The following is a 13196-nucleotide window of genomic DNA, read 5'->3' on the forward strand; positions in this document are numbered from 1 at the left end:
GTGCCAGATTGTGTCAGAGAAAACGGATCCGTCCCCATTGACTTACATTGTGTGCTCAGTTTCGTCAAGCGCGCAGAAAAACACTGCAGGCAGCGTTTTGGTGTCCACCTCCAGAGCAGAATGGAGACTGATCGGAGGGAAACTGATGCATTCTGAGCGGATCCTTTTCCATTCAGAATGCATTAGGGCAAATCTGATCCGTTTTGGACCGCTTGTGAGAGCCCTGAACGGATCTCACAAACGGAAAGCCAAAACGCAAGTGTGAAAGTAGTCTAACTAAAATTTTATAAAACTTTCTTAAAAATTTTCTAAAAAGCCTAAAAATAATTTTTCTCATATACTTTATTAGTATAGATAATATACATTTTGCAGTTTTCCTACCCAAATGAGCACCCAAAGTCCTGGGTGCCTATCGTGCTTTAGAATCAGTATTCTAGTACAACGCTGACATGTCAGCGCTGTATTGGAGTATGGATTTCACTGGGGCCGCACAGGTAGGATCACATATCACATCGCTGCTCTTGCCTGTGCCCATCTCAGCTAGGCTACATTCTTGCATAGCACATCGGTACCCTGTACCGATGTGCTATGACAGGGTTAAGCTGAGCGGAGTGGGCTACTGCCTGTGCCCACTAAGCTCAGGTGAAAGCTCTGCATAGCACTTCGGTACAGGGTCTTCAATGTGCTGTGCAGAGATTTCAGCTGATTGGAGCCAGCACAGACAGGAGCCCACTCCGCTCAGCTAAATCCTGGACTGGGCTATTTAGACATCTTTTAAACAATGTTTTATTAAAGTTTAGTTACCCTTTAATATATCAATATGGCAATCTACTCAAGAAAATCATGTAGCACCAGTATATTTTATATACATGTGGCCTGCAGTGAATTAAAGGGAACCTGTAAGGTTGAACATGGTGTTTGAGTTACAGGCAACATGTTATGGAGCAGGAGCATCTGAACAGATTAATGTGTAGTTTTGTGGGAAAAAAAATTCTGAAAAGATTGCAAATTATACATATAAATGCCTCTAAATTCTGGGCTTTGAAGTCAAGGAGGTTGTCTTATCAGTGCTTGACAGCCTTCCCTCTATGACTGAAAATACAGAGATAGCTGTCAATCACTGATAGGACCGCCTCCTTGACAAATAAATGCATAAATGGCAAAGACAAACACAACCATATGGAGAGTGCACAAAACACATCGGGACATCAAGTTATAGCATTGCAAGTAGTGGAAAAGGTGGGATGGAAAAACAAGTATAAATAACTCCAAAATTAAACCATGTGGCTCCCCCACCTAGCTAAAAAAAACATGATTCACAATATTTATACAATTTGGCACCTCTGAGAGACCCCGACACTTGTTTCGTCTCAACTTCCCCTGAGGAAGAGGACGTGACATTGGCAACATTCGTTGATGGATTGCAGGCTGGTTGTAACCATGGAAACATGGAAGCAGTGTATAATGTGATAAATAATGAATCCAGCCAGCAAAAAAGACAATATGGACAATCACAATACATTAGTAAGTGCCTTGTATTAACTTTCTCTACATGATAATTGCCAGTGAGACAACCCCTTTAACATTCACCATGTCATGCCTTCGCAAGCATTAACCACTTCCCATCTGGGCCATTTGCCCCCTTCCTGACCAGGCCTAATTTTGCAAAACTGACATATCTCACTTCATGTGGTAATAACTTTGGAACGCCTTTATTTATCCAAGTCATTCAGAGATTGTTTTCTCGTGACACATTGTACTTCATGATAGTCATAAATTTGAGTCAAAATATTTCACCTTTATTTATGAAAACATCCCAAATTTACCCAAAAATTTTAAAAATTCGCAATTTTCTAAATTTCAATTTCTCTGCTTTTAAAACAGAAAGCGATACCTCATAAAATATTTATTATTTAACATTCCCCATATGTCTACTTTATGTTGGCATCATTTTGGAAATGTCATTTTATTTTTTTAGGACGTTAGAAGGCTTAGAAGTTTAGAAGAAATTCTTAAAATTTTTAAGAAAATTGCCAAAACCCACTTTATAAGGACCAGTTCAGGTCTGAAGTCACTTTGTGGGGCCTACATAGTGGATACCCCCATAAATGACCCCATTGTAGAAACTACACCCCTCAAGTTACTCAAAACTGATTTTACAAACTTTGTTAACCTTTTATGCGTTCCACAAGAATTAAAGGAAAATGGAGATCAAATTTTTAAATTTAACTTTTTGGGCAGATTTTCCATTTTAATCCAATTTTTTCTTTAACACATCGATGGTTAACAGCCAAACAAAACTCAATATTTATTACCCAGATTCTGCGGTTAACAGAAACACCCCACATGTGGTCATAAACTGCTGTATGGGCACACGGCAGGGCGCAGAAGAAAAGGAACTCCACATGGTTTTTAGATGCCATGTCCCATTTGAAGCCCCCTGATGCACCCTTACAGTAGAAACTCCCAAGAAGTGACCCCATTTTGGAAATTAGGGGATAAGGTGCCAGTTTTATTAGTACTATTTTTGGGTACATATGATTTTTTGATCATTCATTATAACACTTTATGGGGCAAGGTGACCAAAAAATTGGTTGTTTTAGCACAGTTTCTATTTATTTATTTTTACAGCGTTCACCTGAGGGGTTCAGTCAAGTGACATTTTTATAGAGCAGATTGTTACGGACGTGGCAATACCTAATATGTATACTTTTTCTCATTTATTAAAGTTTTACACAATAATAGCATTTTTGAAACAAAAAAATTATGTTTTAATGTGTCCATGTTCTGATAGCTATAGTTTTTTTATTTTTTGAGAGATTTTCTTATGTAGGGGCTCATTTTTTGCGGGATGAGGTGACTGTTTTATTGGTACCATTTTTTGTGACATACGCATTTTTGATCACTTGGTGTTGCACCTTTTGTGATGCAAGGTGACAAAAATTGCTTGTTTTGACACAGTTTTTTTTTTTTTTTTTTTACGGTGTTCACCTGAGGGGTTAGCTCATGTGATATTTTTATAGAGCTGGTTTTTACGGACGTGGCAATACCAAATATGTCTATTTTATTTTATTTTTTCTATTTTTAATTTTTTTTTTATTCCTTACTTGGGGACCTTTTTTTTTTACATGTGAAACTTTTTTTTATTTTATTTTTTTCAACCCTTTATTTTTTTTTATTTTTTTTTTACACTTTTCGTCCCCCATAAGGTCATACAAGACCTCTGGGGGACATTTGCTTCACTTTTTCATTTTTTTTTCCACTGTTGATTTCTCCTGTAACTGGGGCTGACATAGTAGCCCCAGTTACAGAAGAAATGCACCCCCCAGAGAGGCTGTACAGCATGATTCTGCGCTGTACAGCCTCAATGCAGGGCTGATCGAGGTCTCTGTAAGACCTCACACAGCTCCTGCACGCTCCGGTCCCGGCGGTCATGAACAGGAAGCGCACAGCGCTTCCTGCTCTGCAGACACAGCGCTCGGTGAGCGCTGTGTCTGCAGCGATCCGGAAGGCAGGGACACCTGGGCACTGTCCCTGCCTTCTCTCTGGGTTGCCCTGCTGTCACTGACAGCGGGCAACCCGATCAGCAGCTGCACGATTAGCGTGCAGCTGCTATTTCTGAAAGGAAATAGAGGTCCACCCATAGGATGTTTATATCCTATGGGCGGACTTAAAGCGGTTAATATTTGTTTTATTGTCTGCATTTCATATTCCCTATTGTAATGTATTGCCCTTGCTAATTACTTTGCCAACAGCGCCATCTACTGTCTTGATGCAGCTCGGTTTTATACCATTTCCTATACTAGCAATTAGCTTCTGCTGCACTCTATACTCTAGACCATTAGTCTCATCCTGATGTTTAACCCTACCGTAGCACAGTCGGTGAGTCTTACTACCTTTCTACTCATCCCACACTGGTTATCTTTGTATTGCTGTGCTCTTTGCTGTACCCATGTTAGTACTATGCAGTCAGCCTCCCTTATGGTTAGTCAGCCACCTTGCCTACATCTGTCTTATTCATGGCATTTGTATATCTATGTTTGTGTTTACATGTGCTCTTATTATACTGTGTCATGTATATATTTGCCTCATAGTAAGCAATGTTATATTTCTTGTAGTTTTACACTGATCCTTTCAATAAAAGCTGTAAAGGACCCCCAGCGTCTACCTCATTGATTTGTTAGGAAAGAGTTTAGCTGCTTTTCGAATCATTCGTGTTAGGGTGGCAGAACAGTAAAATGACTACTATTAGACAGGGTTGAAGCACAGGACACTGATCCCCGATCAGTAAAAGTAAGCTACCGCACCCAGGCTGGATAGCAAGTCATTGATCCCCGGTCAGCTAGACTACCTACAGATGCCTCCTGCGCACTCTTCCCTGCTGCCGTCAGATCGCTATGCAGAAGTATAGCACCTCACAGGTTGAACAGCGGTACACTATCCCCACGCGGTTCCACCGTTCAGCAACACAGCCACAAGTAACAATTGCAGCAGTCAAGCCCGCAAACTGACATCATGTCAGACAAAAGATCTGAGAAATATGCAACACGTTCACATATAGGCTCAGGAGCCTCAAGGAGGTCAGTGAGCAGCACCGCAATTGCCACTTCCAGGGCAAAGGCAGAAGCAGCAAAAGTGAGAGCTGCCTTTGCTGAAAAAGAGTTGGAAATGAAAAAGGCATGTTTAGAAGCTGAAAGAGAACTACAAAGATCCCTCTTTGAAGCTAACCTTGAACTCGCTGTTCAAGAAAGAAGCGGCAGCGGCAGAAGCCGAAGCACAGGCTTTATAGGAAGCAGCATATCCCACTAGTGAAAGACTCAGAAACATACTTGGGGCTGAACCTAGTCATCGTGACATCTCGCTACATACCTCAGACTATGTACTACTGCACTCCAAGTCAGACGACTACCTGCATTCAGCACCAGGAGTGGAGTCACCCCCTGCTGGTAAGCCACAACAAGAAATTGTCACACAGCCGGCTACCTCTGCTGATCAAACACTCTACCTTAAGCAAGAGAGTAATTCCGTCTGCATCCCATCCTCAGTGCAACCTGAACCCAAACCAGCAAGTTCCTGCAACACAGTGACTGCCTTCAAGATGAAAGGATCGGGTGGCGGCACAACTCTCCAGATCACTCACGCAGAGACCAAGAACTGTCAGATTCCCTCAAGTTCTTTGCACACCACGAGCTACTCATCAAAGGACTCTCGAAGTTTAATGACCATCCTGAAAGCTACAGGGAATGGAGAGCTTCATTCAGAAATGCAACTGCCGGCCTAGACCTTCCGAAAGTGAAGAGACCGATCTGTTATTCAAGTGGCTAGGAAACTAGTCAGCAGAACATGCAAGGCGCATCAGAGATATTAACATCAACTACCCAAGCAGAGGCTTGGATATGATATGGGAGAGGCTCGACGAGTGTAATGGCACCTCAGAAATGATAGAGGAATCACTCTTTAAAAATTTAGAGGACTTTCCTAAAATTCCTAACAAAGGTTTCCACAAGTTAAGAGAGTTAAGTGACCTTCTGATGGAACTCCAAGTTGTCAAGGTAGAAGGAGACCTGCTAGGCCTCACATCCCTAGACACAGCCAGTGGTATTAAATCCATAGTACAGAAGCAACCATACAGCCTGCAAGAGAAGTAGCTCTAACTACAAACAATGACACAATGTCTTGTTTCCTCCATTTTCTTTCTTTGTAGACTTTGTACACCAGCAGGCAAAGACCAGAAATGATCCTAGCTTTGACTTCTCTGTGTTTGATTCTGCTTATCTGAAGTCAGGTAAGCCTGCTTTAGTCCGTAATCTCAAAGGCACACCTATCACCGTACACAAAACTAATGTATCTCCTACAGACTCTTCACATAAAACTTGCAGTACTGTGGAGACTGAAATGGCCCTCACAAAAGACCCAAGCAGGGAGTGCCCTCTACACTAAAAACCTCACCCACTGCAAAAGTGCAGAAGTTTCAGAGAAAAATCCCTTAAGGACCGTAGATCCTTTCTCAAGGAAAGCAACATTTGCTACAGGTGTTGTGTATCTATGATTCACCTAGCTAAAGACTACAAAACTAGCATTACCTGCTCGGAGTGCAACAGCCAAGAGCACAATACAGCTCTACACCCAGGCCCAGCACCATCGACCCTTACACCTTCAAACTACACCACAGAGCGCGACGGGGAGGAGAAAGATGTTGCACCTCCTGAAGTGACACCCCAATGTACTCAGATCTGTGGGGAGCAATCCTGCTCCAAGATTTGTCTCGTTACAGTTTACCCCATAGGCCACAAAGAACATGCTGTAAAGACGGTATGCCATCCTTGACGATCAAAGTAATAGATCATTCGCTAGCTCAGTTTTCTTTGACATCTTTAAGATCAAGAGACACAGCTCTTCCTATTCACTTAAAACATATACTGGCATGAGTGAAGAAACAGGGAGAAGGGCCACCGGCTATCAAATTGAATCTCTAGATGGTCAAACATCCCTGTCTCTCCCTAAAGTATTTGAATGCAATCATATCCCAAACAACAGGGAGGAAATTCCCACACCAGAGGCAGCATTCTGCCATGGACACTTGAAAATCATAGCACATCTCATCCCTACACTTGATCCCCAAGCCAAGATAGTCCTTCTGCTTGGGAGAGATATCATCAGTGTCCACAAGGTGAGAAAACAAATAAATGGCCCTCGGAATTCCCCATATGCTCAGAAGCTAAACTTAGGGTGCGTCATTGTAGGAGACATTTGCCTAGGAAACATTCACAAGCCAAACACTATGAACTCTTTCTATACAAACACACCGGAGAGCAGACGTCCATCTGTTTTCCAACCTTGTCCTAACAAATTTCTAGTAAAGGAGAAACTTGTCAACTCTCTACATCCAAACATCATGGAAGGTAGTTACACCAGAGACTGCTATTGTGACAGTGACAGTGATCACCTAGGGTGCACTGTCTTCCAAAGGACAAAGGAAGATCATAAAATAACTCACTCTATTGAAGATAAAACCTTCCTAAAGATAATGGAACAAGGATTTTACAAAGATGAGACAAATAGCTGGGTAGCACCCTTACCTTTCAAAACACAGAAACCCTCTCTTCCCAACAACAGAGAGCAACCATTAAAACGCCTTGTTTTTTAAAGCACAATTTCCAAAAGAAACCGGAAATGGGAGAACACTTCTTTTCATTCATGGGCAAAATATTTGAAAATGGCCATGCAGAGGTAACTCCACCCCTGAAAGAGAGGGAAGAATGCTGGTATCTACCAATATTTGGTGTCTACCACCCTAAGAAGCCAGGACAGATACATGTGGTGTTTGACTCCAGCTCCCAGTATTAAGGAGTCTCCCTTAATGTTCTTTTAACAGGACCTGACCTCAACAACACCTTATTGGTGTTCTCATCAGATTCCAGAAATAATCAATTGCCATAATTGTTAATATACAACATTCACTGCTTTCTTGTTAAAGAAGAGCATAGGAATTGTCTGCTTTTCTTCTGGTTCAGAGATAACAACCCTACCAAGGACATTACAGAATACCATATGAAAGTACATGTTTTTGGCAAAAGCCTGTCTCCCGCAGTAGCTATATATGGACTAAGACGGTCTGCTCAAGAAAGTGGGAAAGACTCAGATGAGTATGTGGCGCAGTTTGTTGATGGAGACTTCTATGTAGATGATGGTCTAAATCACTCCCATCTCCTGAAGCTGCAATAAGCCGGCTCAAAAAGACCCAGAGCATGCTAGCAGTTTCTAATCTCAGACTGCACAAGATAGCCTCTAACAGCAAGATTGTTATGTAGGCCTTCCCCACTCAAGACTACGCTAGCGATTTGAAAGACCTGGACCTAGCCACAGACTCTCTACCCATACAGTGCAGCCTAGGGCTTAATTGGGACCTCAAGTCTGACACATTCACTTTTCAAGTCGACTCAGACAAAAGACCCTTCACACGACGAGGTGTCTTGTCCACTATCAACAGTCTATACGATCCCCTTGGATTTGCTGCACCTGTGACCATCCAAGGTAAGACCTTGCTCCGAGAACTAACTGTAGACTCATGTGATTGGGACAACCCTCTTTCCCCTAGGAAAGAAGCATTGTGGGTAACATGGAGAGACTCTCATAAGGCATTATCTGACCTACACATTCATAGGCCATACACACACATCACCCATGCAGAAGTTCACTCTAGAAGGGTGTGTGTATTTTGTGATGCCTCAGTTAAAGCTATAGCCGCAGTTGCTTACTTGAAAACCATAGACGTTACAGGTCACGTCTACATTGGGATTGTGATGGCTAAAGCTAAGCTGGCACTGTGTCCAGAACCCACCATACCTAGATTGGAACTCTGTGCTGCTGTTCTGATTACATTTCTGATTACATTTGAACTAGACCTACGCTTGATAACTTAAGGAGTTCTATGTGCAGCCGGATTCTGTATAATAGGAGCCAAGAGACTTGTAAGTAAAGTCATTTATAACTGTATCACCTGCCAGAAACTCTGCGGTATATACCAATCACAAAAAATGTCTCTGAACTTCCTGCTGTCATATATCTTCTATATGAAAGAATCTTCATATAAAAGAGAGGATTAAAAAAAATATAAAAATTATATTATCCTCCAGGCAGACATAAAAAACGCCTCTAAGTTCTTTTTATTAAGTATCTTAATTTGATTTGTGCAAGCAGTGAGACAAAGGGACAATTGTATGTGCAAAAATATATAATCGTTTATTATAAAAAGCAAGGATATAAAACAATACAACTGCAAAACAAATGATGAAGTTACAAAGTAACACCCAAAGTGTACCACACGGTGGTGTTAACACACCCCTATCTGATCAGCACAGTATGATTTAATGATTTATGACAACCAGTGTCATACTTGTAACAAATGGACTCGTATACCAAGATAAACTTAGAATCTTCTGTTTATCAGGCTATAACAATAAAACACGGATTTACAGGAAAATAACTGTTATCCCTTGACTCTGTTTTCCTATGACCAATCAAAAATATATGATATTAATATGATAAAATATTCAGCTCGGCAATTAGACTAAGGAAAATAACTTTCCTGGGGTTTAGTCCTCTTTTCAAATAATGTCAGATCTTCCATTAACAATATGCATCTTTGCTAAGAGAATAATCAGCATCATGGAGGCACCTAAGACTATATATTCCCACAGTATGGGAACTCTTGGCTATATACCGAGAGAAATATCTTATTAATATCATGAATAGTAAACAAAATATACGTTACCGGGTCAAAGGTAGACAGAGTTCAGATGGGACCAGTTCTGAAGAACTTTCCTAGTAATCCAAAAAGAATAATCCAAGTTTCTTCTGATAAAGTTTTTCTTTTTGATTGAATGAATGGATCAACGGATATCTGGATCTTTTTTCCTCTCTCTCTAGTTTTTTTCTTGATACCCCGCACACAAGTAATTATTCCCCCCCTTATCTAAGAATCATCCCCTTTAGAATAGGGATTCCCAATCAGGTAAGGTGGGTGTACTTGCATGCTAATAATACCATGATGTCATATCAACTCCTAATATGATAAAGAACAAATAATGAAATAATATAATATTGTCCATCTGCCTCCGGATGGCTCTGCGGTATTGCAGATGAACATCACAACTTTTAAGCATTAAAATTAAATATCTAATAATATGTTTTCAGGACCTTGACCTTTCTTAATAAATCATTGAGGAAGGTCTTTCCCTGACACTTTTAATTACCTATATCCTGGACTTGTTGGAGTTGACTGTCTTCTCCTATCTTTTTTGAAATATAGCTTGACTTGATGAAAATTTTATATAGCGGCTTTGATGCTTGGCATCAGAACTTGTACATTTCACTTATCTATATCCATGAATAACTATTGTTTTGAAATAAAATTTTCTCTTCTCAGAAAATCCAATTAACATAAACTTACTTGTTTCTATACCTTCTACAATACCTACTAAATGATAAATACATGGTATAACATATATATATATATATAAATCAATACATTGTTACACTTAGATAATACATTATATGAATTATTGATTAACATATGTTGTAAACTAAATATACCATGCAGAGGATATATATAATATAATTATGAATATATAAATTGAACTTCATATAGCAGGTGTGCCTCAAGGACATAAAACCTTATCAAGTAACCTTGTTCCCTCCAGACATATATGTCCTAGGGAGTTGACTTACTCCTTACAGATGGTCCCATATCTTTAGCAATAACTTTTAAACACAATGTCCGTTTATGTTCACAATACATTTTTTATAAATTGAACTTGCCATGAACTTATCTTGGCTTCCTCAGCCACATCATAGAACTTTGGTTCAGGCTGATTTTATTCTTAAAGGCAATGAGATGAGCATACAGTTTGATCATAATGTCATTAGATAATATAGTATACGTATGCAAATGCACAACACTGCGGACCATCTCAGTACAGAACCTCCCTTCACTAATGTGTGTCTTGATGTGTTTGATCCCTGGTCTGTTACCACGCGACACACAAGAGGAGGTCACACTAACAGCAAGGGTTGGACTGTAATATTCACATGCATGTGCATTCCAGCCATAAATATAGAAGTTATAGAGTCATTAGACATATTCCGTTTAAAAAATGCCCTCAGATGTTTCATTTCTATCAGAGGACATGTAAAGAACATTTGCTCCGATAGGGAAACCAACTTTGTTGGAGCTTGTAAAGAACTGGACATTCTCTCAAACCTTGATGTCAACCAGGTAGAGAGACACCTTCCTGTATAAGGTTGCACCTGGACATTTAATCCACCTCACTCATTTCACATGGGAGGTGCTTGGGAGTGCAGGATCGGCATTGTCCGCAGAATTCTCAATTCTATCTTTCTGCAGCTCAGTCAAAGAGGAATGAGTGGCCGTCAGGATTGGTGACTAAAGTGTTCTCAAGCCAAGATGTGAAAGTCAGAAAAGTAAACGTCAAGATTCCCAGGCAAGGAGGAAATCTGTTTCTCAGACCCATTTCTGAACTAATCTTGTTGATCTCTTAGTTCAAGTTTTATATATGGTATCCCGAGATACAAGATGGGGAGTGTCATGCCTTCACAAGCATTAATATCTGTTTTATTGTATGTTTTTCATATTCCCTATTGTAATGTATTGCCCTTGCTAATTACTTTGCCAACACCGCCATCTACTGTCTTGATGCAGCTCGGTTTTATACCATTTCCTATACTAGTAATTAGCTTCTGCTGATCTCTCTTAAGTTTGGCTATTCCAGCTACCTTAGTTTTCCCATCAGCCCCTTGGGCCCTGCCCCTTCTTCTTGCAGAAGCCAACTTGTCCTCATGGAAGCCAGACATGTTGTCTGTCTCTCTCCACCATTGGCCTCATCCTGATGTTTAACCCTACCATAGCACCGTCGGTGAGTCTTGCTACCTTTCTACTCATCCCACACTGGTTATCTTTGTATTGCTGTGCTCTTTGCTGTACCCATGTTAGTACTATGCAGTCAGCATCCCTCATGTTTAGTCAGCCATCTTGCCTACATCTGTCTTATTCATGCCATATGTATTTATATGTTTGTGTTTACATGTGCTCTTATTATACTGTATCATGTATATATTTGCCTCATAGTAAGCAATGTTATATTTCTTGTTCTAGTTTTACACTGATCCTTTCAATAAAAGCTGTAAAGGACCCCCAGCGTCTACCTCAGTGAATTGTTAGGAACAGTTTAGCTGCCTGTCAACTCATTCCTGTGAATGTGTAAGGGTGGCAGAACACACCATATGTCTACTTTATGCTGCAATCATTTTGTAAATGTTGTTTTATTTGTTTAGGACATTAGAAGGCTTAAAATTTTTGAAGCAATTTTTCACATTTTTAAGAAAATTTCCAAAATCCACTTTTTTGAGGACCAATTTAATTCTGAAGTCACTTTGAGGGGCTTACATAATAAAAATGACCTATACATGACCCCATTTTAGAAACTACACCTCCTAACATTATGCAAAACTAATTTCACAAACTTTGTTAAGCCTTTACGTGTTCCACAAGAAATAAAGTAAAATGGAGGTGAAATTTCAAAATGTCACTATTTTTTGCAGATTTTCCCTTTTAATCTATTTTTCCAGTAACACAGCAAGGGTTAACAGCCAAACAAACTTCAATATCGATTACCCTAATTCTGCAGTTTACATAAACATGCTATATGTGGTTATAAAGTATTTTATGGGCACAAAAGGGAAGGAGTGCCATATGGTTTTTGGAGGACATATTTTGCGTGAATGGTTTTTGAGCACCATGTCCCATTTGAAGACACCCTAAGATACCCCTACATTGGAAACCCCCCAAAAAGCCTATATGTGGTCAAAAAGTGCTGTAGGGGCACACAGTACGGTTTAGAAGGAAAAGAGCAGCATATGGCTTTTGGAGGGCAGATTTTGCTGGAAGTTTTTTTGGGAGCTATGTCGCATTTGAAGGTACCTTATGGTAACCCTACAGTGGAGACCCCCCAAAAAGTGACCCCATTTTGGAAACTACACTCCTCTAGGAATTAATTGAGGGGTGTAGTGAATGCTTTGACTATACAGGCCTTTCGTAGAATTTAGTTAAAAGAGTTAAGGTGCTAACCTTAGTGTTGTGATGAGCTACAAGTAGATAAGTGTAGTTTTGGAGACCTGGATATGACCAGCCAGGCTTAAAGATATGTGGACAAGTGGACAGAAGAACTGAGTAAAAAAGATCATTGTGTCCAATTGATCAGGGACTGCACTATGAGACAATATGGAAGTGCATCTATTATCAAGACTAGAGTTGAGCGAACACCTGGATGTTCGGGTTCGAGAAGTTCGGCCGAACATCCCGGAAATGTTCGGGTTCGGGATCCGAACCCGATCCGAACTTCGTCCCGAACCCGAACCCCATTGAAGTCAATGGGGACCCGAACTTTTCGGCACTAAAAAGGCTGTAAAACAGCCCAGGAAAGAGCTAGAGGGCTGCAAAAGGCAGCAACATGTAGGTAAATCCCCTGCAAACAAATGTGGATAGGGAAATGAATTAAAATAAAAATTAAATAAATAAAAATTAACCAAAATCAATTGGAGAGAGGTTCCATAGCAGAGAATCTGGCTTCCCGTCACCCACCACTGGAACAGTCCATTCTCAGATATTTAGGCCCCGG

General features: G+C 40.3%; 1 protein-coding gene across 3 annotated transcripts in view; it reads right to left on the reverse strand.

Moving 5' to 3' along the window:
• Nucleotides 1-13196, reverse strand: part of OTULINL (OTU deubiquitinase with linear linkage specificity like) — a 157756-nt gene that overhangs the window by 53957 nt on the left and 90603 nt on the right. The window lies entirely within an intron of this gene.

This window comes from Bufo gargarizans, chromosome 5, assembly GCF_014858855.1.
Source record: "Bufo gargarizans isolate SCDJY-AF-19 chromosome 5, ASM1485885v1, whole genome shotgun sequence".
NCBI lineage: Eukaryota > Metazoa > Chordata > Amphibia > Anura > Bufonidae > Bufo > Bufo gargarizans.